This window comes from Cervus canadensis, chromosome 30, assembly GCF_019320065.1.
Source record: "Cervus canadensis isolate Bull #8, Minnesota chromosome 30, ASM1932006v1, whole genome shotgun sequence".
Lineage (NCBI taxonomy): Eukaryota > Metazoa > Chordata > Mammalia > Artiodactyla > Cervidae > Cervus > Cervus canadensis.
In genome coordinates this window covers 464912-492254 of record NC_057415.1, presented here as the reverse complement: position 1 = coordinate 492254, position 27343 = coordinate 464912, and the positions used below count along the sequence as shown (strand labels likewise).

The window sequence follows — 27343 nt, the reverse complement described above, 5'->3', positions numbered from 1 at the left end:
CATTTTTAAAAGCCGGGGTGGAAAAAAAAAAAAAAGCCGGGGTGGGGGTGGGGGGTGGGGCGAAAGTCTCTCAGTACTTGATCAGCTTGTGCATAGTTGTCTGACTGGTTGATCGTGGGGTGATGTCACGGGGCTTAGCGTTTTCTATCCTTAGGCTCCAGGAGGCCTGGGGCTATGTGCTCACGGTCTTCAATCAGGTCCTCCATTTTGGGGGAGGGAAGCAGGTCACTTCTGCAAAACAACTCAGGAAATGTGCATCAAATACTGTATTATCTGGGTATTTCCCAGAGGAGCTAAAGCCGAGGATAAAGGGGAGGGTCTGTCTGGGGCAGGCCCCATAGGGTCCTACGCAGTTAGCGCAAGCAGGACCCTTCTGAGTGCTGCGTGAGGGCACTGCCATGAAGCCCACAGCCATCAGAAGGACTGCAGGCCCCGGTGGGGAGCAGAGCGTGTCTCTCTCATGGAAGGGCAGGCCTAGAGTAGGTCCTGGAAGGCCTGGTGGTGGGATTTCAGTCCTCAGGGGAGTATTGCTGTCCTAATTAAGGAGAAACAAGCCTGATTTTGGGTTCAGGTCAGGAGGGGCTGGGCCTATAGTTTGACGGGCAGGTGATAGAGTTAGATCATAATGAAAGCCCGTCTGGTCCACTGATTATTTTCTCTTATATCTCCTATGTAAGAGACGTACTTTTGCTCTGCTTCCTCTAATGACTTTCTTCACAGTCCTAACAACCATCTTGTTAACTATTACCTTAAAAAATGTTGAAAACTGTTTTTGTTGAGTTGCTCAGATAGAACAGCCATTCTGCCATCACGACCACCCAGCCCCTAAGCAGTGATTGGAGAGAATGCATAAGCCAAGTATGAGCCACAGATCCTAGAAGCAGACTTGGCTGGTTGGAATGGAATTCACTGTAGGGAGGAAATAGAAGAAAAGCCTGAAAGGCACTTGAGAGCTGTCCTCTGGAGCCTTGAATGCCAGGCTGACCGCCAAGAGGGAGGTGAAGATTGAGTCTCTGGAACTGTTGCAGGAAGGGGGACTCCTTCCAAGGCCCGAGAGTGGGCTCTTGTCTAACACTCAGAAATGAATTATCCAGGGAGACACACGTGCTGACAAAGCGAGAGATTTTATTGGGAAAGGGCGCCCGGGCAGAGAGCAGCAGAGTAAGCGAATCCAGAAGTGCTCTGCCACGCGGCTCGTAGACTCAGGTTTTATGGTGGCGGGTTAGTTTCCAGGTCATCTCTGGTCAATCACTCTGACTCAGGATCCTTCCTGGTGGCGCGTGCATCTCTTAGGCAAGATAGATTCCAGCAAGGAGGATTCTGGGAGGTTGGTAGGACATATGGACTGGCATCTCCTCTCTCCTTTTGACTTTTGCCGAATTCTTCCAGTTGGTGGTAGCTTTTAGTTCCATGTTCCTTATCCAAACCTCCTGTTGTAAGATAACTCGTGCGAGAAGTTACTATGGTGCCTGGCCAGGGTGGACGGTTTCAATGTTTCCTCTAACAGAACTAGCTGCTTCTGGGAGGAATGGGTGGTAAAGCTATCTGTCTAGAGTGATGTAGCTGACAGTGTTTGAGATTAGGACCCCCCCTCAACCCGCCCCTTCATCCCAGCCTGCTCTGCAGAGGATACCAATCCTGCTGATACTTCTTGAAATCACATGAGCACAATGGACTCCTCAGCTATTAGACGGGGAGGGTGGTTCCCCATTCAGGCAGCACTGTCCTTTGCTTCAAGTGTCCCTACTGCTAATGGGACCAGGGATCTGAACACATGTGCACGTGCCTGCATGCCTGTGGCAGCAGGGAGGAGGAATTATCCCGATGAATGTCAGTGAATGGATGTGGACAATGAGGGACAGTAAGTGAGCGAGCTGGAAGGGGCCTTTCATGAGGCCCGAGTGACAATGGAACTCCCAAGGAAGAGTGCCGGCGGGAACAGTGTCCACAAACAGAAAATTAGAGAGGACTTTTACGCCTGACAAAACAGGACTGGAGAAAAAGCCCAAGTCCTGCCAATTAGCGCTGTTACTGGGCAGATTAAAGCAAGAAGAAGGGCGCAGGCTGACTGTGGGATGCTCTGAGAAGATCACAGCCAATTCTTTGAAAGAAAGAACTGAGAAAAGGAGGGAAATCCCCCCTCATCTTATCTCTGATGAAACTCAGAATGGAGGTGGGGTGCCTAAGGGAATGAGAGCATCTTCACTCTTGCTCTGATAGGAGGGTGGTCCAGGGGTCCTCCGGCTCCTCTCAGTAGTAATTGTACATCTTGGGATGGAAACTGTGTCAGGAGAAGGAAGTTCAGTGCTGATGACAGCAATTTCTGAGGCAAAAAGCCAGGGAATTAGCCATTTTTTAAGTATTTATATGTTTTAAAGGTGAATAAGTACACAATTTTTTTTTCTTTTTTGCAGTCTGCAGGATCTTTAGGTGCGGCATGTCAACTCTTAGTTGTTGCACGTGATATCTAGTTTCCTAACCAGGGATCAAACCCAGCCCCCTGCATTGGAAAGGCAGAATCTTAGCTACTGGACCACCTGGGACGTCCCTAAAACAAAATGTTTATTTACTTATTTGGCTGCACCAGGTCTTACTGGCATGTGGCATCTTTGATCTTTGTTATGGCATGCAGAATCTTTAGTTTCAGCATGTGGGATCTAGTTCCCTGACCAAGGATCAAACCCAGGGCCTACATTGGGAATGTGGAGCCTTAGCATTCTCTGGACCGCCAGGGAAGTCTGGGAAATCTGCCATTTTATACACCAACCCATTAACATTTCTTCTTCCAACCTCTTTGAGCCTCTTTGGCTACCTCCTTCCTTCCCTGTTGGCTCAGATGGTAAAGAATCTGCCTACAATGCAGGAGACCCAGGTTTGATCCCTGGGTCTGGAAGATCCCCTGGAGAAGGGAATGGCAACTCAACTCCAGTATTCTTGCTAGGAGAATTCCATGGACAGAGGAGCATGGTGGGCTACAGTCTATGGGGTAACGGATAGTCGGACCTGACTGAGCAACTGCCACTTTCACTTTCACGGCTTTCTTTAAGAGTCATGTAGCTGAGTCTGTGGAGACAAAGACAACAGTGTTAGTCTTCAAGAAGCCCAAAGATTAGGGCAGAATATAAGTAAAGAATAAAGGACTTAAAGAGAAAGGAGGAAACCAGTGCAGGGCTTCACCTACCTCCGGCCCCCTGTTGTGAAATGACAAGCGAAGTAGCAAGGGAGACACAGGAGCACTTCCCGGAGGAAGTGATATTTGAGTGGGACCTTGGAGAGGGGGTTATCACAGGCTGAAGGCTGGGGTCACAGGGGCAAGTGGCGAAAGAGATTCTAGATTGAGCCAACAGCCTGAGCAAAGCCCTGGATGTAGGATGTTCTGACAGGTCTCTGGAGGAAATGTGAGCAGTCAGTGGAGGGTGAAGGGTGGATCAGAGCTGGAAAAGGGGGGCTGGGAACTGTGCCCCGGGAGTGCAAGTCTCTGAGGAAGGAAATTAGGACAGTTGTTGCCACGGGGGAGAGGCTGTAAAGAATCTCAGCCTGAAGCAATCAGGTCTGTGTTTTAGAAATGAAACTTAAGCTGCTAGAATAGGGAAGATCCATTTGCACCAGGAGAGTTCTAAGGCAGGAAGTTCGTTCATTCATTCATTGAACTTTTTGAAAACATGTTATTTTAAGCTTTTTTTAAAATTTATTGAAGTATATTTGATTTATAAGGTTGTGTCAGTTTCAGGTATACAATAAAGTGATTCAGTCATGTTATATATATATATATTCTTTTTTCAGACTATTTTCCCTTATAGGTTATTACAAAGTACTGAGTATAGGTCCCTGTGCTATGCAGTAGGTCCTTGTTGGTTCTCTGTTTTATGTATATGTTCACTGAACATTTATTGAGCTCCAACTGCGTGCCCGGCACTGTGCTCAGTGATACAGTGGTGACACATTCCAAGGGCTCACAATCGGGGGGCTGTTTCTACCCTTCTTTGCTAAGGCGCCAGGACCCCCCTGGGTGATGGAGGGGCTCCCACACATAATCTCTTACTGCTCTCTTCCATCCAGCCCCAGAACCCCCACACTCTGTGCTAAACCAGGATTAGCAATAGACACAGATGGCCCTGACACATCCTGCTCTTCAGTGGGGAGAAACAGAAGAGAATGGTGCTTTTAGGAGTTTGCCATCCCAAGGCTCCTAGGGTTTTTCTAGTGTTCTTCCCTCTTCCCTTTGACTCAATGACTTTCAAGAATGAAAATGCCCAGTTAAAAGCCTTGTTCTTAGACCATTCTTTTCTTGGTTTCGTCCTGTTAAAACACCACTTTTGTATACTTACCTTCACTTCTGATGTCCAGTACTGAAAATACCTTTAATAGGTATCCACTCTTCAGGTCATTGTATTTTTTTTTTTTTTTTTTCTTTTTGGTCACACCACTTGAGGCATGTGGGATCTTGCTTCCCCGACCAAAGATCAAACCTGCACCCCCTGCATTGGAAGCATGAAGTCTTAACCACTGGACTGCCAGGGAAGTCCAAGTCGTTTTGTGTTTTAAAGCAAATAAAACAAGTATCTTCAAGGATTCTATAATTTATTTTATCTTTTAAAATTGTTTTAATTTGGGAGGTTTTGAAGATTCATTTTGCTTTTATTTATTTCTTACTCTTAAATGTTTTGGGTTTTGGCAGTGGGGGAGAGAGTAGCAGGTGCTAGCTTCACAGATGTCTCTTGCTGTTAAAATGTGCCCTGTCCCTGAAAGCTTCGTTTCTGCAGGCCACATGGTTTCTTCTGCCATGCTAAGACGCACTCAACCACACACCTCCTTTCTGCTAAGCCCTGACTTCTTTTAGTTAATAACAGCTCAGCCGGCCTGTGACAGCTGCAGAGAAGAAATCAGATCTCCATGAGCAGCAGCTCTGATATAATCTCTGCATTCATCTCCACGGCTGTTTCTGCACTGAACCCTCACCCCTTCTCCGTCAGCCTCCCCCCCTTCCCCATCACTGCATTTACATCACAATGAGGCCCCACCCTCACCCCAGCTCTTTGTCTGGTCCTTCCTTCTGCTGCTGCACACTGGACCAACTGGCGCTGTCCGTCTTCCTCCCGCCGTCTCCATCTTCTCCTTCCCATCCTCTTCCCCCCTTCTGAGCGCTCCCCTCGCCTTTTGGACCCTCCCCCTCTCAGATCCTCCTGGACCTCCTCCTCATCGCCCTTTCTTCCTCCCTCAGGTCCTTCCTCCACTTGCTGCTTCCCTGTCTCTCTGAGGCCTGTTGGAATGTTGGGCATGAGGCCTAACCCATATGCTCAATTCTCCCCTTTCTTTCTCCCTCAAACTTAACGATTCACCTATCCCGTCCACATACACTCTTCTTTGCCAATCCCCACCCCAACTGATGACACAGCCGTCCCTACAGACACTTCCCTCCAGGAGCCCAAGATCACAGCCCCGAGAGGTACTGAGGCAGCCCTCCTCCGTCGGTTTCCTGTCACATCACCGCAGACAGCAGCCGCTCAGTGAGAGGCCAAGCGGCAGGTCAGGGTGTCACCAGGGCTAATTCAGTCACCTGTGCTAATCCCACCCTCCAGACTCGCTGAGACCACCAGCTCATCTCAGATTTACTGGGACTTTCCGGGTTTTGGTGCTGAAGTCTTGCCTCCTAGGGAACTTCTAGGCACAGCAGGATGGGTGGTCGCTCTGTGAGTCCCACAGTCTTCACAGATGGAGTTCAGAGTGCAGATGACCCAAAAAAACCTGATGCCGATAGGGGCATTGAACATAGCGCACACCCTGAGGCCTAGCAGGTCAAGACACTCCGATGTACCCACCAGACACTCACGACGTGGTGCTACTGAGACACTAGTGCTACCCAAAGGAGCCTTCTCTGGAGTGTGGCCAAGCGGGGACGGTCACAGCTGTGTTCCAGGGAGCCCCCCAGGATCGGGCTTAGGGTGAGAATGTCTACAAACACCACTGTGAAGTGTTTTGTGGTGTTGCAGCTCACAGAATCCGTGCACTGAAATAGAATATGGCTTTTATTTTATTTAATTAGTTGTCTGTACCATGTCTTAGTTGTGGCATGAAGGCTCCTAACTGAGGCATGCAGAATCTAGTTCCATGACCAGGGATCGTACCCTGGCCCCCGGCTTTGGGAGCACAGAGTCTTAGCCACTGGACCACCAGGGAAGTCCCTAGAATATGATTGTCAAACATATGCTTCTCCATTCAGAAAATGTTTATAAAGCTCTGGATCAGGCACAATGCTAGGAGTTAAGAATACAGCACTGAATGAAACATAGTCTTAAAGTCTGCTGGGAAAGAGACATGAATGAAGAGGACTTGCATTGTGGGGTGATTTAAGCCATGATAGGAATATGGACACATTGAGGACATGAAGGAAGGCCTCAGACTGGAAGTCCTATCTCAGCAAAGTCCTGAGTACGTGGGTATAGGGAGCAGTGTGGGAAAACTTGGAAGAATGTCATTGGACAATACTAATACTATATGTTTCTCAAACTCAAATCCACAGAAAATGGATGGAGGTGAGGGAAGGAAGGGCATGGTGCTGTAAAATATGAAGATACAAGATAAATAGTTCTGATCACAAAGGTCTCCTCTGCTATGTTAGGAAGTTTGGACTTTATTTAAACTTTGGGCAATAGGGAATTTTTGGGAAAGCTTGGAAAAGTGCAAAATACAGGCCTACCAATATCCCAAGGGAAATAGGATGGAACTAGACTAAGACAATGCTGTGGATTTGGAGGAAAATGATGGTTTTTAGAAAAATCAATAATAAAAATAGGATTGGGACTTCGCTGGTGGTCCAGTGGCTAAGACCCTGAGCTCCCAATTCAGGGGGCCTGGGTTCAATCCCTGGTCAGGGAGCTAGATCCAACATGCTGCAACTAAGAGTTTGCATGCCACAGCTAAAGATCCCACTTGGATGTGCAATGAGTTTTTTTAAGTTTTAAAAAAATAAGATAAGACATAGTGGCTGCTCAGATATAAGATGAAAGGAGAAGGGATCAAGGGTTCCTGTCTTGGTCAGATTTCTCAGAATCAGAGTTCTGGCTGGGTTGTACCATTCTTCAAGCCTAGCAGCTCAGAAGGAGGGACCTGTTGCGGGGAGGTGGGTACCAGCAGGGAGGAGAGAATGGCGAGTTCCATTTTGGACACGTTAGTTTCAGATGCCTTGGCCCATCCCAATGAAGGTGAGCAGCTGGATGTTCCAAGTCAGGAGCTTGGGAGAGAGGTTTGGGCTGCAGGCCTGAATCCAAAAATGATGGTGTGGGTTCAGCTGAAACCATGGGAAAAGAGGCCAACCAGGAGCAGAGAACAGGGTCCACCGTGGACCCCTGAAGAGCCACCAGCTTTCCAGGAAGAAAGAAATAAAAGTGACAGACGGAGTAGCCGAAGGTGATAGGAGAAAAGTCAAGAGATGCAATATCACATGAGTGACTGAGCACAGCAAGTCAAGGAAAGAGTGTTCCCGAAAGGATGGAGCTGGAAAACAATTTGGAGTGACTGGGAGGTCGAGTTTGATAGCTACTGAGACGTATCAGCTGGATGAGCACCATCCCTGGAGAGAAATTCTAGTGGATTGGGAGGGACAGAAGCCAAGCTTTTGTGGACTAAGGCCAAGTGGTAAGGAGCAAGTGGAAAAGGTAAGGATAACCTTCTCTCTCAAGAAGCTTGGCTGGGGGCCTCCTTGGTGGTCCAGTGGCTAAGACTCAACACTCCCAATGCAAGGGGCCTGGGTTCAGTCCCTGGTCAGGGAACTAGATCCCACATGCCGCAGCTAAGAATCCACATGCCGCAGCTAAAAGATCTCACATATTGCATCAAAGGTGGAAGATGCTGTGTGCTACAAATAAGGCCTGGTGCAACCAAAGAAATAAATGTTTTCATAAAAGAAGCAGCAGCAGCTGACTGTGCACCAGAGGAAAGATGACGATTTGGGGAGGGAGGGAAAATGGAGTTCAGATGTTTCTTTGGAGTTGGCAGACTTCTGCATGTTTAAGTGCTCTTTGTTAAGAATAACAGAAAGCAAGAATGTGAAGAAATAGAAGAAAAGGACATGATTCTTAGAGGAGACCTCTGAGATGGTTGGGGTTGGTGGAATCATAGCAGGGCTGGAAGGATTAGCCTGATATAAGTTCACTGTGACAGGTACAGACAGGCAAGAATCATGTCAACTGCATGTAAGTTTAGGAGTTGAAGAACTTGATGGAGTTTCCGCCCAGTGCTTGTAGAGATGAGGCTGCCTACAGGGAGTAAGATGCAGAAGTGGGTACAGGGCTTAGAGTAGAGAAGCTTTAATAGATGTAACTTGAGAAGCTCAAAAGGCAGCAGTCACAGTCCAAGCTTGCTAGGAGATCTTGATTCTTTGGTGTGTCCCTGAGAATCTGGGCTCAAAAGGTATTTACTATCTGGTAACAAAAGTACAAAGTCTACTGAGCAGGAGAAACCAGGGAGGGCTGGACCTGAGAGAGAGAGTGTGTGTGTATCTGAACTTCAGATAGGAAGAAGCCCCATGAACAAAGGCATGGAGACAGGAAAATTTCGAGGGCATCAGGGATGCTGGCAAGGAGGTCACTCTCAATGTCAGATGCACCCCTGTGTGTACGACCCTGTGCCCTTACCCGCTGGGAAGCACCATAACAGGAGGTAAAGAGAAGGGACATTGTACAGCACCTTGAAGGCAAGCTACATTTGTCCCTTCCTGACACAATGCTACATGTCAGGAAGGGTAGACCCTGTCTGCTCATCGCTGTATCTACACGGTCCTGATGATGACTGCACATAAGTGCTCACCAAATACTTGGGAATGTGGAACAAAGACACGGGTGCTCCCAGCAGCTCCCCCCTGTCGCGGCATCGCTGACACAAGTACTGGGAGGTGTCGTGCACCCACCGGCTGTATCCATCCTGCCTTCACCTTGCCTGCTCCCTGACAAGGCTGTCCGAGGCAGTCGATGAGCTCTGGCCCAGGACCAGCAGTCCTGGCTTCTAGAATCAGTTCTTTTAGCTGAGAACCCCAGAGTGTATTAGTCACTCAGTTATGTCCGAGTCTTTGAGACCCCGTGAACTGTAGCCCACCAAGCTCCCCTGTCCAGGGGATTCTCCAGGCAAGAATACTGGAGTGGATTGCCATTCCCTTCTCCAGGGAATCTTCCCAACCCAGGGATCGAACCCGGGTCTCCCGCACTGTGGGCAGATTCTTTGCCATCTGAGTCACCATGGTTGTTGTAAGGACAGATGAGATCAGGAACCAATTCAAAGGAGCTTGCAGTATCAGGGGCCATAGCTCCCTACAGACCACTGTATGCAAAGCACCTGGTAAGTGGTCCATTTAGCTGGGACTCTGCTTCCTAGCTGCTTCCCTTTCCTTGTCCCTTATGTAGTCAACAAAATTTCAAGTGACTAAAGGAAGGGGACAGGAGGTCAAGAGATGTCAGACTTCCTGCTTGACATCCTTACCCCTGGTCTGGCCCTCATGAGAAGAAATATGGTTGATACATAAACACATCCTAGTTTATGTCTGTTGTCCTAGTGTATTTAATACTAGTGATCCCATTAACTTTTGTTGTTGTTGTTACCTGTTTTATTTGTTTATTTTTTTAATTTTTAATTGGGGGATGATTGCTTTAGAATGTTGTGTTGGTTTCCCCTGTACAACAGTGAATCAGTTATAAGTATAGATACATCCCCTCTGTCTTCAGCCTCCCTCCCAACCACCCTACCATTGACTATGACAGTGTCCAGATTATATGGCCATGCTCTCTAGAGCCTGTGCTCTGTTCAGAGTTTGTGTGTCCCTGGGAAAGCTTATGTTTGCAGGTCAGTGGCTTTAGTCGGACACAGAGAGAACCAAGTCTAGCTGGCATGTCGATGCTGCATGCAAGTCTCCTTGGCTGCAGTCAGCCCGATCTCACAGTGACGCTGCTCGGTCCCCAGGGAAGGGGCACCAAAGCCCCAGTGGGGACTGGGGAGCCCTGATACCCTCTGCTTTCTTCCACCTGGGTACAGAGCAGTGGGTTACAACACACAGGCTACTCAGGGGTACCCTGGAACGAATCTGTGGGCTGGGGACATGGGACTCAAAACCCTGTGCCCCAGCTTTGCATTTTGAGAGGACAGCTCAGCCTGAGAAATCTTCATGACAGTCCTGGGGCAGGGGCAATAATCTTAAAGTCCTGGTCTAAACCCCTTCCCCAGCCCAGATCTCAGCATCTGCTAGGACATCCCCAGCAGCAATCCCCAGCCTAGCCGCCCTCCTCCCCAGAGTGCAGGGGGTGTGTATTTGTGTCCTTGAATGTGATGTCCTAGCAGGGTACAGAACTGGCCTTCCTCCCTTCAGACAGTTTGAGGAAGAAGGTGGGAAGGGAAAGGTGCTTGTCCATCTTTCCCCTTGAAGCAGCCAAGGTTGGGTGGCGGCGGGGGCGGGGGGGGGGGGTCCTCCTGGCAGAGGGAGGAGCATGCTAGAAAGCCCTGAGGGGCCAGTTGGACAGCCAGGAGCCCTGCAGCCTCTCTGGGGCACAGGGCAAAGAGGGATGTAAGCGCAGCGGAAGAGACCCCCAGGGCTCAGCATCGCCACGTGGTCCTTTGGAGCCCTGCACACCTGTGGCTCTGTCAGATGGTAACGTCTACCAGGTGCAGAGTCACAGTGGTGGGGGGACAGCAATGAGGACTTTGGGGCCACCATGGGCCAGCCCTGTGGGATCCCTGGGCTTTGAAGAGAGGTTAACTATCCCACTGTCAGGGCCAGTATGGGCCAGGGGCTCCAAGAAGTTAGGGGGGTGCTTGAGGCTCACCAGAGGCTCCTGTTCTGGCTCCTAGTTCACTGCCAGGAACGTGCCCTGGAGGAGGAAGAAGCAGAAGGTTGAGGGATCAGGGCAGAGCTGACGCAGAAGTCAAAACTCCCTGGCCAGACACATCAGATACTCTGAAGAAAGGATTAACTCAGGACCTGTAGAGACTCGTCAGAAATGATCGGGGTTTGGGGAGGTTCCCCTGCTATGCACAGAGATCTCAACAGACAAGCCATTCCTTTGAGCCCACAAAGAACGCTCAGATGCCCACAGACAACCCCAGACACTGAGGGGTACGTTCCCTAAGGGACCAGGTTAAACTCTTCAAGCTGCTCTAGGTCACTTCCAGCATCCAGAACAAGGGCTTCCTCAATTCCCGCTTCCTTTCTGAGTTCTGAAACTCACCAGATGCCCAGCCCCACTCCCACCCCACGCATAAACTCACACATACCGAACACACTCAGCGCTGTGTGTGCTAAGTCACTTCAGTCACGTCCGACTGTTTGCAACCCCATGACTGTAACCCACCAGGCTCCTCTGTCCATGGGATTCTCCAGGCAAGAATACTAGAGTGAGTGGCCATGCCTCCTCTAGGAGATCTTCCCAACCCAGGGATCGAACCTGCGTCTCTTACGTCTCCTGCATTGGCAAGCGGGTTCTTTACCAGTAGTGGCCCCTGGGGAGGCCTGTGTGCTGAATACACTCAGTGGGTATAAAAGCCAGTCAGTGGTGGGGATGAGGGGAGAGGTGAGGAGGGAAGGGGAGCTTCTTTAGAACAAACACTCCCCTCCTGCGCTGACCCTCCATCCTTCTCTCACACCTACAACCTTCCGGAAGACACAGAGCCTTTTGCTGTAAGATCTCTCTCTTTTATTCCTGAGGCAGAGCTCTCCCTAGGGTGTTGTAGGTGGTCAAGAGCTTTCTACCCTATATGTGAGTGTCAGTTGTGTCTGACTCTTTTGCAGTTCCGTGGACTGTAGCCCACCAGCTCCTCTGTCTATGGATTTTCCCAGCAGGAATATTGCCTTTTCCTCCCCCAGGGGATCTTCCCAACCCAGGGACTGAACCCACACCTCCTGTGTCTCCTGCCCTGGCAGGGCAGATTCTTCACCCCTGAGCCCCGGGGAAGTCCTTGTCACAGCCCTGCACCAGCCAAACTTACAAGTTCCAGTTTGCCATTGGTTTTTCATGGAGAGGTACCACTTATTACCTGCCCTCAGCCCCTGTGTATGGCTGATGGTGACACAGCGCGGGTTGCCGTGATGTGGGGTGGGGACTTCATCTCATCTTTAGTTTGGATCCTTTGATCTGAGTTTTTTGTCTTTTGTTTTGTTCTGGGTCATCACTGTGGCACCATAGCCTTTCTCTAGTTGTGGGAGGCAGGCTTAGTTGCTCTGCAGCATGTGGGATTCTAGTTCCCTGACCAGGGATTGAACCTGCATCCCTTGCATTGGAAAGTGGCTTCTTAACCACTGGACCACCAGGGAAGTCCCTCATCTGAGACTTTTTAAATCAGCACCTCTCAACAAAGAATGACATTTTCACTCCTGCCCTTCCTTCTCTCTTGTTAGAGAAAGCTGTAAGTGGGAAGTAAGCCATCTGGGGAGCTAGGAGGCAGGCCTCTAGCCCCAGCTCTGCACTTGCCTTGCTGTGTGTCCTTGGACAAGTCACCTCACCTCTCTGGCCTCTTATTGTGAAGCATTGAAGCAGCACCTCTAGTCTCTCAAAGCTTTTCTGCATTCTGTGATCTGGTACCAACTTGCTTCTTGTCCTACCAATTTCCCTGGGGGCTCCCACTGTCTTAGGATGGACCTCACGCACAGGTGGCGTGATTAGGTAGGTATATCTGTGATGCCCCGGAAGGAGCCTCAAGCCCTTTTCCTGATCAAATGGCAACTCTAGTGAGAGACTCCCTGCATTTCCCTCTCCCTGGCTCCTAGGATGAAATGGAATGTGAGGTCATTCCCCTGCTGATTTCCTCAGAACCCAGGAACCTGGTCTGGAGAGTGAAGGAGGACCCCAGTGTGGAGCTGGGCCAGGGGAAGGAAGGATCATGATTCTGCAGAGGTGGAGCCACAGAAGCATTCCACGGTGTCAGATTCTGAGAGAACTCGAGACAAATCCCACTCAGCTTAAGATGCTGAGTCATCTGATTTGCCAAAGACTAACCAGGTTCCAGGGCTTCCCAGTGGTAAAGAATTCACCTGTAATGCAGGAGACTACCTGCAATGAAGAAGGCTCAGTTTTGATCCCTGAGTCAGGAAGATTCCCAGGAGAAGGAAATGGCAACCTACTCCAGTATTCTTGCCTGGGAAGTCCCATGGAAAAAGGAGCCTGGCGGGCTACAATCCGTGGGGTTGCAAAAGCATTGGACACAATTTACCAAGTAAAGAACAACAACAGCAACGAAGCACCAACTTTAGCACGTGGACCAGGGATGTCACATAGCTAACCGTGTGTCACCACTGCCCTTTCCCAAGCCCATGACCCAAGTGGCTAATTTAACACAGATTTGTCCATACTGAACCTGAATCTGACCTCAGTATTCTTTAGACAGCCACCAAGATGGGAGATAGGGTTTCCCTGGTGGCTCAGATGGTAAAGAATCTGCCTGCAATGCAGGAGATGTAAGAGACCTGGGTTCGATCCCTGAGTCGGGAACATCCCCTGGAGGAGGGGATGGCAACTCACTCCAGTATTCTTGCCTGGAGAATCCCATGGACAGGGGAGCCTGGCTACAGTCCATGGGGTCCCAAAGAGTTGGACACAACTGACTAACACTTTGTAGATGGTAAATAGGTCAAACCTAAGTTTGAATGCCTGTCCAAGATCCTGTTGGTTCTGACACAGACCCTTCTAGGAAGTAACCACTTGGTCTGTACTCTAGGCTGGCAAGGGTTTGGCAGACAAGGGGACTCATCTGTCCCTTGCATTCAGGCCTCCAAAGCCCAACTGCTCCTGGGTTTTTAATCTCTGACCAGAGAGGACGGGAAGAAGTCTAGCCAGATTCCCAGCCCTCCTGGATGTCTCATGTCTCCCCTACTTAAGCTCTGGTTCTTTATATGCCTCCCCCTTGACCAAGAGGAGAAGTGGCTCCCCTCACCCGCACTCCCCAGCTCACGGGCCCAGGGGCTCAGTGGTACCCGAGTCATGAATGTGCATGAGGCTCGCCTTCTGCTCCCTCACGTGGGAGCAGCCACTGCACTAGCAGCTGTGGGGTTAAATTTGCATGAGCTTTGCATGTAACTGCGGCTTTATTTTTGGAAGGGAGAAGGGCAGGTTGGGATTGGTGGGTAATCTGGTTCCTGGGGAGAACCGTCAGTCAGCACCGCTAAGACACAAGCTGCCCACCGGGACGAGGAGGGCTCAGCTGCAGCGCCGCAGCCTGCACACAAAAGGCGGCAGGGCAGAATGGCTTTTGATTCCTCCCCGGCAGTGGGAAGGAGAATTGCTTCCGATTGTTCACCCTGATGGTGTGATTCAGCCTGCCAGCGATTTTTCTTTCACTCTCTGCCTTTCCACGGAACCCAAGTACACTTAATTGAGAGCTGCGTGGGCCCCTGCTCCCCCTCATCCTCTCCTCTGGCTGCCCACGCTCGCCACCCCCTCCCTCCTTCATCCTCGCCTCTCTTTCATTCATCCATTCACTCAAAAAAAAAAAAAAAGATGTACTGTGCTTTGCACGTGGAGCCCTCCAGGCAAGAAACCAAGTGAGTGCTGGGAGGTTTGCAGACTGGGCTGAGATGATTAACCAGCTCCCTGGCTCACCCCTGCCCCAGCCCTGGCCCCAGCCCCTGCCTGACCTTCCTTTAGAGTGACAAATGGGAGGAGAGGTCAAGGACAGCAATACTAGCACTGGAATTCCAGATAAGGAAAGCTGAATCAGGCAACATGCTGTGGGGAGGGGCAGAGGGGCCAGGGGGAGAGGCATCTTAAAAGGGGAGTCAATTAATCCTGGGCACGTGCCCCATTTAGCCCCGAGAGACCTCTGCTGGGGAGCTGGCTGGGGGCCCTCCCACCAGCCTGGTGCAGCCAGCAACACCCCCCTCCCCACAGCCCCTCCCCCCCCACCTCCCAGCCCCAGCTGGCAGATGCCACGAGACTGCTCTCACAGCCTTGCAAGCCCCAGCTGCCCTTCTGGAGGCTGAGAGGCAGATCTGGCGGCTGCCAGGTCCCCAGGACAACAGCCTGTCGCCAAAGGGAGATAGCGGGAGATGGGGGTGGGGGTGGGAGGTGGAAGTTGGGGGGGGTGCTGTAGTCCTTCCCTAAAGATTCGCCCTTTTAACTTAAAGATACAGGAGGATCTAGTTCTAGCATCTTTCCATACTGCTTTATAATTCCACAAGCACTTGGTTTAAATTCATCCTGTGTGTACTGTTTTTACTGTGGTCAAGCATTTTCATAAATGTGGTTTCATTTAATCCTGACGGTTGCTCTGCGAGGTGTGGGAATCAGCTGTGCTTATCTAACAGAAGGAAATAGAGATGCTGAAATGTTCACTCTTCTGCCAGGTGACAAAACAGACCCATCACTCTGTGATTCTCTGTTGAGGGCCTCACACAATAATGCAAGTAGAACAGGCTCCAGGGATGGGATCTGATAAATGTATATTTATCATATGTTATCATGTGTGGGGTTCTCTCCTGTGGACCCACAACCGGAAGGGGCAGGCAAGTCATAGCAGATGGGCCCAGACAGCGCCCTGGTTGCTGGTGTCCAAGAGCTGGGGAAGGGGTGAAGGGTGTGGAGTGCAGAACCAGGATTGGAGCTCCGAGTACCTGACTTCTCAGCAAGTGTCTGTCCATTATGGAGCTCCCCACAAAGCGTGGCATGTCTGCAGGCTGAGGCTGCCTTCACCACGTGAACCGAGGAGCAGGAGGGAAGAATATAAGGAAAGGACAATGCCAGAAATGGGGTGACCTGACAGCCCAGACAGCATCTTCTGCCAGGGGGTCTGGAGGGCAGGGAGGGGGACAGCATCTTAGCTCGTGCATAGGTGCTGCTGCCGCTGCTGCTAAGTCGCTTCAGTCGTGTCCGACCCTGTGCGACCCCATAGACAGCAGCCCACCAGGCTCCCCCGCCCCTGGGATTCTCCAGGCAAGAACACTGGAGTGGGTTGCTATTTCCTTCTCCAATGCATGTAAGTGAAAAGCGAAAGGGAAGTCGCTCAGTCGCGTCCGACTCTTAGCGACCCCATGGACTGCAGCCCACTAGGCTCCTCCGTCCATGGGATTTTCCAGGCAAGAGTACTCTCCGGTGCATAGGTGCTAAGTCACTTCACTTATGTCTGACTCTTTGTAATGCTATAGACTGTAGTCCTCCAGGCTTCTCTGTCTATGGGATTCTCCAGGCAAAACTACTGGAGTGGGTTGCCTTGTCCTCTTCAGGGGATCTTTCCCACCAAGGGATGGAACCCACATCTCTTATGTCTCCCGCATTGACAAGTGGGTTCTTTACCACTAGTGCCACTTGGGAAGCCGATCTTAGCTCAGACTGCTAAAACAAAGTAGCTACAGCCTGAGGGAGTTAAACAATAGACACTTCTGTGGTTCTGCAGGCTGGAACGTCCCAGATCAAGGCATTGGCAGATTCTGTCTCTGGTGATGGCTTATAGGTGGCTTTTTTTTTTTTCTTTAGATGGTTGACTTTTTACTGTGTCCTCACATTGGGTGTGGTTGGGGACAAGGGAATAGGAAAGAGACAAAAAACAGGTACTCTCTGATCTTTTCTTATAAGGGCACTAATCCCATCATAAGGACCCCACCCACATGTTCATCTAAAACTAATTACCTCCCAACACCATCCCTTTTGGCTTCAACATATGAATTTTAGTGGGACACAGACATTCATAAGGGCTTCCCAGGTGGCATTAGTGGTAAAGAACCCACCTGCCAATGCAAGAGATGCAAGAGACCCAGGTTTGATCCCTGGGTCAGGAAGATCCCCTGGAGAAGGAAATGGCAATCCACTCCTGTATTCTTGCTTGGAAAATGCCATGGACAGAGGAGCCTGGTGGGCTGCAGTCCATGGAGTCACAAAGAACTGGACATGACTGAAGCAACTTAGCATGCATGCACACAAGCATTCACAGCAGACAATTATCTCACTCCTATATAAGAGAAAAAATTAAAAATTTATCATATTCTGGAGTCAGAGAGCTGGCTTTAATCCAGCAAACTCCTGCTAGTTTGTCTTGCATCTTTAGTTAAACTGGTGCTACCTTTTAAACTCTCTTTAAGCGTCTCTATCTTATCTTTCAACTCAGCCATTGAAAACAGATACTCTGCTTTTTCTTGGGTTGGCCAAAAAGTTCATACTGCAAAAGAACCTGAATGAACTTTTGGGCAACCCAGTATTTCTGTTTTGGCCCCAGGTTTGAACAGGACTGAGAGGTCAAGGAGAGGGTAAATTTCCTTCTTCCTAAGGTGAGCTGTTGACTCCAATGAAATCCAAGAGATGGAAGTTTGGGTTGAAACCAGGCTTGGATTCCAGTTTTGTAGACTTGGCTTCCTAGTCTTCTAGTTTTGGAGACTTGGCATACATACAGTCTGCATGTATGGGACTCCAGCTGAAGTCACCTATCCTCCCCGCTGAGCTTGGTCAGTAAAGCCTGAGCTCTCTGTGAGCTGATTTCATTAAAAAATATGTATTGTGTTCTCAGCACTGTTCACCATACCAAGTGAGATACAAGGAAGCTTTGGGGTGCCATCCCAGCCTTAAAAAAGTTTAAAGACCCTTCGCTTCTGAAAAACTCAGTAATGCAAGAGCTGTCTGCAGCCTGTGCAGGCTGAGTGCCAAGTGAGCTGAGATGCAGCTCTGGGCCCAGAGTGGGGGGCTTCCTGTGGTCACTGGGGCTTCTCACAGTAGAGAGAAAAGAGCCAGGTCTGGAAACCAAGTCTTCCTTTCAAAGGAAGCTGAGGTTGGGACTTCCCTGGTGGTCCAGGGGTGAAGCCTCCATGCTCCTAATGCAGAGTACATGTGTTCAATCCCTGGTAGGGGAACTAAGATCCCACATGCTGCATGTTGCAGCCTTAAAAAAAAAAAAAAATTAAAGAAAAAAGAAAAGGAAGCTAAGGTTTCACAACCACATTCAAGTTCTTTGTGAGAAGACTTGTTCCCTCCTTCTCAACACCCAAGCTTGCACATGGTTTACCCTGAGGACCATGTGGATGAATAACAGTGAGTGTGAAGTTTGCTAAGTCCCACAGATGGAACTGAACATAAGAACGCAAAGGTGTGGTTCCCAAGATTAGCAATTGTCCTAGGCTGGTGATGCAGGCAGAGCTCCAGTCCCAGCCCAGCAGCCACCAGCTATTCCAGCTATTCCTGGAGGCCAGCCAGCCCTGCCACCCAGGGCTGGGGCCCACGCAGAGCCTGCAGCAGCTTCCTCTGCCTTCTCCGGCACCAAACCCACAGGCTGAGCATCTCTGAATGGAGCATGCCGCCCGCCCACAGGACAGAATCTCATTTGTATCAGGCAGCCTTACACGCACACACACACACACACACACACACACAGACACACACACTCACTCCATACCTCCTCCTTACACACGTGGCCCGCATGAAGGAGGAACTGCCCACCCTTCATCTGGAAAATGGATTCATGGAAAGGATATTAGTCTCAGGTCCGGAAGTTGTGACGTGACTTGGGCAAGTCCCTTCCCTGCTCTGGGACTTCCATGTCACCTCTGGGCGGCGAAGGAATTGGAGTAAAGGTCCCACGTGGCTCCAGAGTCTGGGATTTGACTAGGGAAGATGCTACCCTTGGCCTCCAGGCTGCCTCGGAGTGAGGAAGAGCAGCCTCATCACCTGCAGCGGAGGACCTGTCTGTTTGGCCAAGGCTCCTCCAGGCCCCTCCTTCCCGCCTCTGCTGTCCTGGTGACACTCTCTTGTTAATAACAGCGGCTGTGCCCTTCCCCAACCCCAGGGTAATACTCCAAGTGTGATTTGGAGGCCTCCTCCCAGCTCCTCACACTCTCTGATGTTTTGGCCCATAAGGGTCTCAGATGCTTCCTCTCCTCCAGGATTTCAACTTAAGGGGGTGGGGAGTGGCTTTAAAAACTAAACAGCTTCCAAGACTCAGAGAAAAATGAACCTTAGAAAAATTCCCACACATGTGGAGAAGTAATCACCTAACAGAGGGTTCTTGTAATGAAATGCGAACATCTGAGCAGGGACTGGTGAAGGATATATGAGGATCACTGCCCCCATAGGCAAGGTTAGAGCAGGTTGCCATGCCCTTCTCCAGGGGATCTTCCTGACCCAGAGATCGAACCCGGGTCTCCTGCATTGCAGGCAGATTCTTTACCATCTGAGCCACCTAGAAACCCAAAGGAAACATACAAATGGATCCCGAGTATAAAGCATTGAATAAAGCAAGCAAAGTTGCAGAGTGATACACACAACAGGATATGATTTCTTTTGGCTTCACTAGGCACTTGGGCTTCAGTAGTTGTAGAGCACCGGTTTAATTGCTCCTTGACATGTGGGATCTTAGTTCCACCACCAGGGATTGAACTCTTACTCCCTGCATTGGAAGGCAGATTCTTAACCACTGGACCACCAGCTGAGTCCCAGGATACCATTTCTATAAAGTAAAAATCAAAGCAGTACATAGACTATTCTCATATGTGAAGAATGCATTTAATGATAAACAAATGTACCCACAGAAGTCATGATAAGGATTTCCCCTGGGGAGGGAGAGATGGGGCAGGAAAAAGGAGCAGGGAAGGGGGATTTCCACTTGCAGATGTTTTATTTCCAAAACAGATATGACAACATTTTAACAGTTGTCACCTCTGCATGAGTTACTTAGGTGATTTTTATAGGATTTTGATAGTTTAAAAATCAATTAAAATTAGAATTGAATAGAAGAAAGCTTTAATAATGGCCCATGAGGAACTGGGGTAAGCTTTGGTGAAAATCTTGCCCAAGGGAGCCTTATTCATCCCCTGGTAGGTAGGTAGGTAGCTGCCCACTCCAACTAGCCTTTTACCTTACGACTCCCTTTGAAGTAGGTCTGAGATATGTCGAAGTCATGGGATCCTGAGTGTAGGAGGTGGAGGGCTGCACTGAGGTGGCACATGATTCTTTTAGTTCACTTCCTCCCCTGCTTCTCAAGAGAAACAGGGAGTCATTAGTTAAGTCAATGATCTAAGGCAAGTTACTCATTCTGGCTTCCCTGGTGGCTCAGGTGGTAAAGAATCTGCCTGCAATGCAGGAAACCTGAGTTCAATCCCTGGGTCAGGAAGATCCCCTGGAGAAGGGCATGGCAACCCACTCCCGTATTTTTTCCTAGAGAATTCCATGGACAGAGGAGCCTGGAGAGCTATAGTCCACGGGGTCACAAAGAGTCGGACACCACTTAGCGACTGCCCCTTTACCTGGAACTCCAGAGCTCATGTTTGATCCCCCAGAGCAGGATGCATTCATCTGTTTTTAAACTAGGTCCATCGAGGGGTGTTTGGGGTCAAGGAATTCTAAGACATGATAGTCAAAATGTTGGAGTGGGGTGGGGGGGTGGGAGGTGACATTTTTGTGAGGAGGGTGTGGATAGCTCTCAGGAGATCTTAGGAGATTAAATTCTCAGGTCTCAGAGAAGAGCTGAGCTGAATCCAGCCCCTCGTGTTCTGTTTGGAAACTGAGCCCAGCTTTGCACCAGCTGAGGGGAGGACTGTTACATCTTCCAGCCCCGTCTCTGTCCACGCCCCAGTTCATGGGGGCTGTGGGAGGCCAGCCCTCATGCTGAGACTTCTGTGTCCAGGCCAGGGTCTGTACTGGGGTGCAGCCCCATGGTGCTTCTCAGAGAAACCCTATTGTGTAATAGAATCTCTCAGAGAACTGTCCTGGATCACAGTGAGAAATCACACAGTAACCAGCGTTGGTGATTTTTCTGGTGTATGCTAAGCCCTCACTTCCTTTCATGATAAAGCCCTGTGACAGAGAAAATGTGGTTACTTCCATTTTACAAGTGAGAAAACAGAGGCACAGAGCTTAAACCACTTACTCAAAGTCACACCCCAAGAGCGGCAGACCTGAGGCTCTAAATCTCGTTTTCTTTCTGTTCCTCTAAATCCAGGTTTCTCAACCTCGGTACTATTGAGGGTTCAGGTCAGATAATTCTTTGTCCCGGGAGTTGTCCCGTGCGCTGGCCACCAGATGCCCGTGGCACCCTTGGTCGTGACAGGCAAAGAAGTCTTGTCTTCAGATATTGCCAGGTCACCACCCTGGAGACCCCTCTGCTCTAAACCCCTAAGCCCATTCCTGCATCAGAGCCTAGAGACCATTCTACCAAAACCTTCATCAGCCTGGCTCTTCCTGAATACCATCTTCTCCAAGATCTTCCCCGGACACTGCAACTAAAGTAGAAAACACACACACACATGCACACACACGCACACACACACACAACTGACACTTTCATCTCTGGCTTTTCTTTTTTTCCTTCTATGCATTTTCTTCTCTCCTTCCTTCCTCACCCTCTTTCACCTGCACTTTGCATAGTACTTGGCCCTTGTCAGATGAGGAAGAAATATTTGTTGAATTAGTGACCCAGTGAACCCCTACCCAGCAACCCCATCAGCTCAGCCCACAGGTGAGATTACTTGCTCACTGAGGACACACCCCATGGAGTGTGCTCTGGGGTGGGCACCCTCCCCCTCTCCATGGATGCTGGAGGAGAATTCCTCGGGGTTCAGCGAGGGCTCCCCCTGCTTCAGCAGCAGCAGCACAGCCCCGTGGATGCCCCGGACGGAGGCAGCTGGTGGGAGAGTGCTGAGAAGGACACAGAGATGCCCCATAGGCTGGCCTGGGTGCTGATGGGGAGAGGATAAAGGAAGAAGTCAGGGAATGACCTGGACTGAGAAAGGGAGGCATGAGACATAGCAGGGTGGCTGGAGGCTAGCATCCTGATCTTGTAGGTGGTCTCTCCAGACAAAGAGGGCAGACAGGAGGGCAGCTGTGTATCCTCGCTTTACCCAGGTGGGAAGTCTGGGTTTGGTGTGGACAAAAATCTATATAGTCAAGGCTATGGTTTTTCCTGAGTCATTTATGGATGTGAGAGTTGGAGCATAAAGAAGGTTGATAGCCAAAGAGTCAATGCTTTTGAACTATGGTCCTGGAGAAGACTTGAGAGTTCCTTGGATAGCAAGGAGGTCAAACAGTCAATCCTAAAGGAAATCAATCCTGAATATTTATTAGAAGGACTGAAGCTCCAATACTTTGGCCACCTGATGTGAGGAATAGACTCTTTGGAAAAAACCCTGATGCTGAGAAAGATTGAAGGCAGGAGGAGAAGGGGCGTCAGAGAATGAGATGGTTGGAGGGCATCACTGACTCAGTGGACATGAGTTTGAGCAAACTCTGGGACACAGTGAAGGACAGGGAAGTCTGGCATGCTGTAGTCCATGGGATCGCAAAGAGTCCACACGGCATAGTGACTGAACAACAACAAAGGCCATAGCTGCTTCTCCCCTTGGTGTGAGATGAGGGGGAGGTGGTAATAGTTCTCACCTTCCTGAGTCCCGACAGACCCCTTTTCATGTCTGTGTCTCCAGCTCCATATTCCAGAAAGGGAGGAATGTGTCACCCTGGCGAGAGCCCTGGTTAAAAGAATACAAGACGGATGGGGAGGGAGCAGCTGCCATGGGAGGAGCAGCAGCTCAAAGTCCAGGGCTTCCAGGCCTCCGTGGTCCTCGCCATTGGGCAGCAAGCATCCTCGGTGGGGAATGCCACGTGGCAGGGTGGGGAGGCACTGGCACTTCTAGAGGCATGTCCCCTCAGTTCCCTGGGGCCAGATTCTGAGAAGTGTATCCTAGGGGCTCCTTTCTCTTTCCTCTCTTAAAGTCTAATGCTTGCTGGATCTCTTTTGTAACATCCATGGAGATCACAGAGCTCACATAACTGAGCCCAGGCTGAGGAGCTGTGGCTCCTTCATCTTTTCCTCTCCAGTCCTTCTTGCCTCTTCCTTTCCCCTCTGCAGTCTCCAAGATCTCTGTGGTTGCTCACTTTCATTCCACATCCCACACTCTCGGCCAGTGGGGATTTCTTTCCCAGGATGAAAAGTGTGCCCTTCCCCTTGCCTGCCTGAGGGCAGAGACAATGAGTCTGGTAGGGGGTGGGTGGGAAGACCCAAGATTTGGGAACTAGGATGGATCACGGCCAGGTTTTCTGTGATGCTCTCTCCAAGTTGAAAACCGAACAAGTCTAGACATTTAAAGGTAATTAGGTTAGCTTCAAATATATCTGGGGGAGAATCTCAAACTTCAAAGCTCTTCTGTGTGTTAATAAGACCTGGGGAATGGCGAGCAGAGGCTCCAGGGCTCAGGGACAGAAATGCTGTCAGGATCAGAGCCAGCATCCTTCCCCCACTCCACGCCTTTGCTCCCAGCACCGTTTGTCCTCTCCCTCTCAGTCCCCTGGGGCCCAGCACAATGCTTCCAGGCTGCCGTTCCCATCAGTGAAGGAACTCACCTATACCTAAAACCTTGTCTTCTGCCCAGTTGGGAAATGAAGCTATGGCTGGAGGCCACGAGCTTAATTTCCCTTCCTGACTTTCTTTCTGTCAACCCTTGAAACTGACCTGCCTTTCAGGATAGGACCCCCTAATAATCTCTGGGGGCTTCCCAAGTGGCGCAGTGCTAGAGAATCCACCTGCAACACAGGAGCTGCTGGAGATGCAGGTTCGATCCCTTGGTTGGGAAGATCTCTGGAATAGGAAATGGCAACCCACTCCAGTATTCTTGCCTAGAAAATCCCATGGACAGAGGAGCCAGGCAGTTTATAGTCCATGGGGTCACAAAGAGTCAGCTATGACTCAGTGACTAGGCACCCTATCTCTGAGCCTCTACCTATAGTCCTCAGCAGTGCGCTGTAACGTGAAGATCATATAATTTGGGTCTGGGTTCAAATCCCACCTTGGTCACTGGCCAGTTGAATGACATCTAGCCCCTCTGAGTTTTGCTTCATTTTCACCCTAGGAGTCTAGAGACAAAGTCTCTGCTCTCATAGAGCTGAAATTCTGGTGGTTATTATTATAAGTTATCAGCAGATTTTTATAGGTTAGCAGCAATGACTTACTTACACAGGGAACTCAACTCAATATTATATAACAACCTAAATGGGGAAAGAATTTGAAAAAGAATAGATGCATGTATATGTATAAGTGAATCACTTTACTATACACTTGAAACTAACACAACGTTGTTAATCAGTTATACTCCAATATATAATATAAAGCTTTGTTTTAAAAGATTTTGTTGTTCAGTGTCCAATTCTTTGAGATCCCACGGACTTCAGCATGCCAGGCTTCTCTGTGTTTCACCATCTCCCAGAGTTTGCTCAAACTCATGTCCATTGAGTCAGTGATGCCATCCAACCATCTCATCCTCTGCCACCCCCTTCTCCTCCTAACTTCAATCTTTCCAAGCATCAGGGTCTTTTCTTTGCATCAGGGTCAGCTCTTTGCATCAGGTGGCAAAAATACTGGAGCTTCGGCTTCAGCATCAGTCCTTCCAGTGAAGAGTCAAGGTTGGTTTCTTTAGAATTGACTGATTAAATCAAGTGTTGTGAAGGAAATAAACAGATTGGTTCTAACAGAGAGGAATGGGGGAAATATATTTTTCTATGAGTAACTAGGAAAGCCGTGGAGGTGATATTTGAATTGAAAACTAAAGTGTGCGAAAGGGAAATGTGTGTGAGGAGGAAGAGCTAAGGCAGAGAGTTGTCAGCAGAGGCAACAGAAGCATTAAAGCTCCTCGATAAGAAGAGGTTTGGCGTGTTCCACCAGCAGAAGAAAAACAATGTGGCCATCACTGAGGTGACGATACTGGAGTGGTGGACAAACCAGGGACTGCTGAGCCCGTTGAACTCGTGAGGAGCCTGCTTCACTCTACAAGGAATGGGAAGCCTTGAAAGGATTTCACCTGTGAGCGGGAGGACTTCGACACTCCAGATGCTTAGGATGAGCAGATGGGGAAAAGATAAATTTGGAGGCTGTCTCAGGGTCCAAGTGAAAGGAGACGGCAGTGCAGCAGGAGAGCTGCAAACAGATTCTTTTTTTTTTTAGCTTTATTGAAGTATAGTTGATTTACAATGTTAATTTCTGCTGTAGTGCAAAATGATTCAGTTATCTGTATTTATTTTCTTTTTCATTTTCTTTTCCGTTATGGTTTATCACAGGATATTGAATATAGCTCCCTGTGCAGTGGAACTTGTTGTTTATCCATCCTATACGCACTAGTTTGAATCTGCTAATCCCAAACTCCCAATCTATCCTTCCCTCACCCTCTCTTGGCAACGACAAGTCTGTTCTGTATGTCTGCGAATCTGTTTCTGTTTGTAGAAACGTTCATTTGTGTCATATTTTTGATTCCACACATAAGTGGTATTCATATGGCATTTGTCTTTCTCTGTCTGGCTTACTTCATTTAGTATGATAATCTCTAGGTTCATCCATGTTACTGCAAATGGCATTATTTCATTCCTTTTTATGGCTGAGTAATATTCTATCGTATATATGTACCCCCTCTTCTTTATCCATTCCTATCTGTTGATGGACAGCTAGGTTGCTTCCATGCCCTGGCTATTGTAAATGGTGCCGCAGTGAACACCGGGGTGCACGTATCCTTTTGAATTACGGTTTTCTTCAGATAGACATCGTATAGCTGGATTGCTGGATCATATGGCAACTCTATTTTTCATTTTTTAAGGAACCTCCATGCTGTTTTCCATAGAGTTGCACCAGTTTACGTTCCCATCAGCAGTATAAGTTTCCCTTTTCTCCACACCTGCTCCAGCATTTGTTATCTGTAGACTTTTTAATGATGGTCCTTTTAAGTGGTGTGAGGTTTTGTAGTTTTGATATTTATTTCTCTGATTATTAGCAATGATGAGCATCATTTTGTGTGCCTGTCAGCCTGTATGCCTGTGTATGTCTTCTTTGGAAAAATGTCTATTTAGATATTCTGCCCGTTCCTCAATTAAGTTTGTTCATTTTTTATTATTGAATTGCATGAGCTGCAAACAGATTCATTTCACATGTCTTCCTGGTATTATAGTTCTGTTCCAGCTATTACACACTTCCAGAAGGCACCCTAATCCTGTCTTTCAGTTGATCGTGGACTCCCTGGCCAGCACCTACCATGTCTGAGGCATTGCAGTTGACTTCTGTGAGTTTGCTTCGTCCCCATACTGAGCCTGTGGAATCCTGATTATTTCCATTTTGTGGCAAAGAAACCTCAGAGAGGTTAATTTTCACATCCCAGTCTCTCTGATGCCATAGCCTATGGTATTATCTCTACAACACTGTCCATGCAGATGTCCACAAATGTGTAACTGGATGAGCAAAAAGTAAGTCACCAGTTGTCCAACTGGTAGCACATGCAGAGTGCACAAGAGTCTTTTGGCCAAAAATAGCTTCCCAATATATGGACAGCAGTAAAATATTGCCTCATAGGCCCCCTGGGCCCCAACTAAGCAAGAGATGGATGACCCGGGGCTTGAGAAACACATTTTGTCATTGTCAGCTGTTTAATTAGCAGAGGAACTTCATGCACCTAAGTAGTGCTGTCAGGGAATGGGATGCAGGAAACTTGCATTTGGAGAGGAGAGAACTAGTTCTGGAAAATGAGATGTGGCCATTGAAGATAACACAGGGCTGCTGAATGCCTGGGGAGAAAAATAATGATAATATATCATAGATACCAGTGAAAATACCTCCTATTCATTGAGTGCCTACTATATACTAGGCTTTAAATAAATGTATCAGACCTATTAGCTTCTGGTAAGATCCAATAAACTGCTCATAATGGCCCCATGAGGTATCATCATGTTTCACTGATTCTAAGAGAAACCATCAATTTAATAAAAGCTTTTCATAGAAATGCATATATTACACTTACGGAACGCTATTTTGTTGTGTGGTGCTCTTATGATTGGAATGTCAGTCAGTCAGTCAGTTCAGTCGCTCAGTCGTGTCCGACTCTTTGCGACCCCATGAATCGCAGCACGCCAGGCCTCCCTGTCCATCACCAACTCCCAGAGTTTACCCAAACTCATGTCCATTGGGTGGGTGATGCCACCCAGCCATCTCATCCTCTGTCGTCCCCTTCTCCTCCTACCCCCAATTCCTCCCAGGAATGTAGGATGTATTTATTCATGTCATAGCTACTTTATTCTTCAAGATAACAATGCATGTTTGAACCTGACCTTCATCTTCAGGGTCTGAAGAGTCTTCTGGTTCCCTTAGCTGTGCCCATAATACCCCCTTATCACCCACCTGGGATGTCTTCTGCCCCTTTCAGTTGACAGGGTAATTTAGAGCAGAATAAAGAATTCAGGGTTCCTTCTGCATTTCCTATTTTATTAAACTTGCCATGTCCCTCCCCTCCCACCGCTTCTTAATTGAATCATCTGTCTTTTGACTGACTGAGAAATACTCCTTCTCAGTGCATGACAATCACACAGCATTTCCGAGCTCTGAAAATCAGGTGACCCAGCCTTGAGCAATTTGCCTTATAGGGTGCCTGCATCGCCTTCTA

The 27343-nt window shown here is 48.9% G+C and overlaps 1 protein-coding gene across 3 annotated transcripts in view; it reads left to right on the top strand.

Moving 5' to 3' along the window:
- Positions 1–27343, top strand: part of LZTS1 (leucine zipper tumor suppressor 1) — a 65951-nt gene that overhangs the window by 25945 nt on the left and 12663 nt on the right. The window contains exon 2 of one of the 3 annotated variants that reach the window (XM_043453395.1): positions 25915–25972. The exons of 1 other annotated variant lie outside the window; for it this stretch is intronic. The gene's annotated coding sequence lies outside the window, so the exon portion shown is untranslated. Of the gene's footprint in view, positions 1–25861; positions 25973–27343 lie in introns of all 3 variants that reach the window. One more of the 3 variants, XM_043453393.1, reaches the window with a different exon arrangement.